Here is a 6,000-nt window from a genome sequence, read left to right as displayed (position 1 = left end):
GGGACACTGAATGGAGCCATTTGTCCTTGTGTATAATATTCACATTGAGCTTTTTACTGTAATTTCAACAGCAGTATAATCGCTTGTGAAGCAGAGCGGCCTATCAGACATTATAAAGATGTTCTACCATGAAACAAGCAAAATGCTAATGCACCCCCCCTGTCTCTCTCTCTCTCTCTGTCCGTGCTAGGAATAGAATGTGACTTTGTGGATGCAAACAGCGAGTGTTTTTTCTCTCCCATTAGGATTTCGATTGGAGCCGAGTGTTTGCAGACAGGTCCAAACAGCCACTTTTTTGTGGTGGGCGTCAGCCAAGCCCTGCCAGTGAGTAATCTGAAGCAGCGCCGCCGCAGATATCTGGAGCGGACCGTGACCATCTGCTGTCCCCCTTCTCCACGGAATTATCGGCCTCGGTGAACAAAAAGCGAGAGACTGATGGGCCAAGAAATAAACAAACTTTCTCTTCACAACAGCACAGCACAAACAAGCCATGAGAGAGAACACGAGAGGGAAGACAAAAACTTCCCTCTGACAAAAGGAGAGAGAGGGAAAAACTAATCACTTCCCCTACCACATGAAAACAAGACTTGTGTAAACAAATCCCTGATAGCATATTTAAAAAAGAAAAAAGAAAACGGAAAAAGGCGTCTTCACCCCGGCTGAATTAAAATGCAGCCGCGCCTGAAGTTATAATTTAGACGACTGATAAATTATTTTGCAGGAACTGCCTTTTCAAACGACCACAAAAGCTGTGGTGTCTCCGAGCATAACAAATAAGCTAATGAGCATAACAAAGAATGTTTATGACTGACACACAATTAGACAGAGGCGCGCTGAAGCCAGAAAAGAAGAGTGCAATTTCCCCAAACACCTCTCTCGCTCTTTGCTCTCCCCCCCCCCCCCCCCCCCCTCTCTCTCTCTTTCTCTTTCATGTTTCTGCTCATCCTCGGCTGTGAGGCTCCTGACAGGTCGCCCATCCCAGCCGTCACACACCCATCACCATGACGAGAGGGCCCTGATCTGAGCTCTTAGCCGTATCTCTTCGGCGCAGGCAGCTTGGCGGACGACCCCAAAGCCCGGGGCTTTATTAGAATCTATGCCCTGCCCTGGCCTGCCTCTCTCCTCGTCTCCGGAGTCCACTAACCGAATCGAGCTCAGGGTTTGCCCAGAGAACGAGGAAGAGGAGGAGGAGGAGGAGAAGAGGCAAAGGCCTGACCCAGCACTTCTGCCCAAGCCCCTCACATCAATCAGACCGCGTGGTCTGGGACAACGCCAGGCTGGTGGGTGTCAGTCAGAAGAGAGGGGTGAAACGGGGGAGCCGAGAGGAAGAGAGAGAAAAGAAGGGAAGAGGGAGAAAAGAGAGATGAAGAGAGAGATGAAATGAGTGTTTGTGTCAGTCCGAGGCGCCTCGGTTAACCAAAATCATTAAGACTGTGGATGTGTGTCTAAATGAAAATGCCAGGGAGGTCCATGATAGACAGAGTGGCACTGATAGCTAAACAATAAAGACAGAAATGGGGAGAATGAGAGAGAGAGAGAGAGAGAGAGAGAGAGAGAGACCAACACAAATAAACACAAGCAAGGGAGGAGGAATAAAGACAACGAGTGGAAACAAGTGTGGGATGGGGAGTGCACTTCAAGCACATCACCCCAGATAAAAGAGTCCCGCTGTCGTACTGGGGGCTTGTGAGGTGAGAGGGGGCATGTGTCGGGGGGTGTCGCTGAGATATGGAACGCTCTTTACCAGGCTCCACTCTCTCCTCCGTAATCCTGGCTGACATGATTCTGTTCCCTGCTGCTGGCTTAACACACTAAATTTAATTTGTACCAGATTAGATGCATTGCGTTTGTTCATTTGTACATGGTGGCTGCCCCTCGCGCTCCACAGCCCACACAACACACCACACACACACAAATTACACAAAAATCTATTACAGGCTCAATCAATGAAAGTTCTAGGCAGGCTTTAACAGTAAGAATTAATCCCTCTCTCTCTCTCTCTCTCTCTCTCTCGCAGACTGTACTTCTCTCTCTTCCTCTTTGGCACTCATTCCCACACAACCTTTCTCTCTCATGCCATCCTTCTTTTATTCCTCCCTCTCTTTTTCTTTCTCACCCTCCAGTTCACACTCCAGTTCTCTTCCACAGCTTCCCTCTCACCTCTCCTCTCTCTATCTCTCTCTCTCTCTTTCTCCTCACGCTCTCTCTGTCCCTCTCTCCTCCAGTGTGATGTTTGTGGAGAGCTAACCAGGTTCATTATCGCCCCCGTTATTCCCCTCCATGAGCCGGCCCAGCCACGTCACATTTCATTACAGTAGCGCAGGGGACATCCGAGCGCCGTGGCTATAATATTCAAATGGATTCCTCGCCGCGTACTGCTGAGCCCCCCGGATTCGCTATCGATCTTGAATATGATTAATTACCCGCACATTGACGCTTCGCTCTGCCAAAACCCGTCCCAACTTTTATATGAAGTGTCAAGCGAAGACCTGCCAGAGAGAGAGAGAGAGGGGGGCGCCTTTGGAATGCTAATGGCTTTTCGGGAGCCACTTTTCGGGAAGCGTTGAGTGTTGCTAGTTTCACGTGTTGAAGTCCTTTTCCAGAAGCAACGAAAAGAAAGAAAATGAAAAAGAAGATTTTCAAGAAAATGAAAAGAAGCCTGTCCTTCAAAATGTGCAAACAGACAAATAGCTGGGGATATTGTGGCCACTAATGTAGCTCAGGGAACTTCAACAAGTCCAGAAATTACAGTTCTCCACGCGAGAGGAACTTCGATAAGTCGTTAATTATGGGATGGGTTTCGGGGGTAATTTGCAAGGCACGGATGAATGAGGCGGCCTGTGAGATGGTTGGCGCAATGCTTCATGGCTGCGAAACATGACCTCTGGCCTTGGCGGGTGTTGGGGGTCAGCCTGGGCTGGCAGCCGAGCGGAGCGGATCACTGGACCTCGCTGACCACCCGCTGGAGCGGTCAGCTGTGACGGAGTGAGCAGGTGAAGCAAGAGGTAAAGCGGTTTAGGGGATGGATGACTGCCAAAAAGGAGTAAGCATTCGAAGCCATATAAGGGTTATTCATAAATGATGAGGGACATTTTTTAAACCCCCAGCATCTCTTTTCCTCTCTTTCTTTTTCTCTCTCACTTTCTATCTACTCTCACACACATACACACACATAGTTTTCTTTCTTCGCAAAACACACTTGCGTCTGCACACATTCACAGCAACCATTATATCAGCAGTAAAAACTGCACATTACAGGCACTAATTGCCTTGTAGGCATTGGACATCAGCATTTTTCAGCACAGCTGGTGCAGCTCCTGCCGAGGCAGTCAGGGGGAAAGAACAGGAATAAAGACTTTGTGCAGCCACAGGCTTCAGCCTGCACTTCACTGCCTTCACTGAGAAGCAAGAGCCAAACAAGACCCTTTTGACGCAATAATCCACACAGTGCCACTTGTCCTTCATGATCAGGAAATCCATACAGACTTCTGTGTTCAGCTCCTGTAGGCATCTTGCGTTTGAAAGCCAACTCTCGGAAAGTGTCTGGTTGGCCAACAAAGCTCTAGCAGTCGGTGCAGGGGCATAAAATGTACTTCATGACAGTGGGGGTGTCATGGAGCTCTTAGGAAATCAGTGCTGCAGAGAGGAGGGGAAAGGAGGTATTTCCACTGTTGTTCCCCACTGCTGAGTTAGCAGCAGCAGTCCCCCACTGGCTCCCTTCGTCCATGTGGGAAACCTTCACTACTGCCTATTTCTGCCATAACGGAGGACCAGAAAGAGGAAGTGATCGTCTACACACATCTGGGGCGGGTTATGAGGGCTACTAGTTGAGTTGGAGCGATGAGCTGACAGGCTAACAAGCTTACTGCTTTCCAGGATGGTCCATCAAAGCATTGCTGGCCTCCAATCAGGCTTGTGCAAAATTCCAGAATTGAATTGAAACTGGCTCTTAAATTCCAATTCAATTCTTGAATTTCACTTGCATTTCAATTGAGGTAGCAAAACAGGAAGCAGAATTGCAATTCGAATTGTGCACAACCCTGCCTCCAATTAAGCTTCATATATGCATGACACAGTCACACAGCGAGAAGGTGACTGCTGGGGACGGTTCTCTCTGGGGGTTACCAATTACCAGTTTAACCAATTACAGCTGTACGTGCGTCATTTACCCACCTCTGCCGGTGAAGGTGAGGGCATCGCGCATCCGACCGTGCGGCGGACGCCCACGCCTGGCTGACCACTGACCACTGTCCCTGCCGCGCCCGCCATCTAAAAAGAGGGCCACTTAAGCCGTGCTGCGAATGCTCCGCGTGCATTCAGCAGGGGTGGCGCCGGAGGTCTCCGAGCAATCAGCCGCCGTTTTAGCTTCATTTGAACCAGAGCGAGAGGTACTAAAAGGGTTTTAGGCGCCCGGGTATTTTTGGTACACTGGGTCTCACAGTTAATTTGAGATGCAGAGGAGAAGAGCAGAGGAGAGCGGGTCCATTAGAGGCCGAAGGAAATCGTGTCCGCTGCTGCCGGAGAGGAAGTACACTCCTCTTCTTCCTCTGTATTAATAACACACACACACACACTGTCTTGCCTCTGTGCCTGTGTTTGCTAATACCACGTGTAATGTATTTGGGTCATTTGTGATACACCAGTGCTTGATATAACTGAAGACGAGCCACGCCAGTTTAGAGCACACCACAGGGTGTTCATACCTGCAGCTTCGAGAGGGAGAGACAAGAGCGAGACTGAAGTGAGAAATATCCAGTCTCAGGTGAGATCCTGCCACAGCTCTCGTGCTGCATGCTGAGACTGGAGACGTGGGAGGAGATGCTGGGCACCTCATTAGGTCACCCAGACACACACACAAACACACACACACACACACACACACACACACACACACACACCCCTCAACTGCACCGCTACTGCCCCCACTTGAGGCCATCTGGCCCCACACACGAGCTCTCGCCTTCTCCTTCTCTGTCTGGACGTGGCATCTGCCCTGCTGCCGGCATCTCAGTGCTAAAATTAAGGGTTGTCTGTCTGCGTGCGGGGCGATAGAGGTCGGCTATCACCACGGAGACGGAGGCGAGAAACCACGGAGACGAGGACCCTGGAGGGAAGAGACATCCTTGTTTACCAGCGAGCCTGGAGCAGGATCTCTGAAGAGGGGAGATGGAGGGGGGGGGGGGGGGGGGTGCTTTTCACAGCCAGACTGTCTGAGGAGATCGAGGCGGTTGGAGGGCCTGAAAATGGCTGTGGTGGGTTTTAATTAGGAGTGGTAAAACCAGCTGAATCAATCCCACATCCGAGACATCTCACACACAGAGCACGTCCAGGGGGGAAAACACTTAGAGGAAATACTACCACTCTTCTCCCTGTTTGGGGGATGATGGTAATGAATTTGTGATCAGCTCTGGCTGTGTGGAAGCCATAGAGGACGTTAGAGGCAGCAGGTGCTGGTCATTAAAGAGCTGGAGGGGCAGTTAAGGTGTAAATGTGCCTAGGGTTGCCTACTGGTGGCAAAGCCTGCAAGGTTGTGACTCTCCTTCAGGTCACTGCTCTGATCTCCATCATCCTCAACTCTCCTTTTCCCTATTCCTCATCCTCTGTCTCTGTTTCTCTACCATTCTCATTTCATCTCTTCTCTCTCACTGCTCTTTACCACTTTTTGTCTTTTGTCTGCCTTTTCTGTGTCATTCGTTCATCTCTTTCCTCCTTTTTCCATCCCCCCTCCTTCCCCCCCCCCCCCCTCATGGTCGCTCCCTAGCCAGCTCAGTCTCTAAACTCCTCTCTCCTCTGCAATCCCTCCATTTTCTCATTACCTCCCCTTCTCACTTCCATTTCCCAATGTTCTCCCCACTCTATTAACCCCACTCCTCTCCTTAAAGCACCTCACACGTCCCATTTGAACCTCCCTCCTCCACTCTCTCTCTCTCCCTCTCTCTCTGTCTCTCTCTCTCTCTCTCTCTCACTCCACTATCTCCCCCTGCACTCACATGGCCTCTC

General features: G+C 50.2%; 1 protein-coding gene across 2 annotated transcripts in view; it reads right to left on the bottom strand.

The window, feature by feature from the left end:
* Positions 1 to 6,000, bottom strand: part of rab6ba (RAB6B, member RAS oncogene family a) — an 85,822-nt gene that overhangs the window by 20,014 nt on the left and 59,808 nt on the right. The window lies entirely within an intron of this gene.

The sequence above is a fragment of the Alosa sapidissima genome, chromosome 12, assembly GCF_018492685.1.
Source record: "Alosa sapidissima isolate fAloSap1 chromosome 12, fAloSap1.pri, whole genome shotgun sequence".
Taxonomy (NCBI): Eukaryota; Metazoa; Chordata; class Actinopteri; order Clupeiformes; family Clupeidae; genus Alosa; species Alosa sapidissima.
This window is presented reverse-complemented; position numbering and strand designations above follow the sequence as displayed.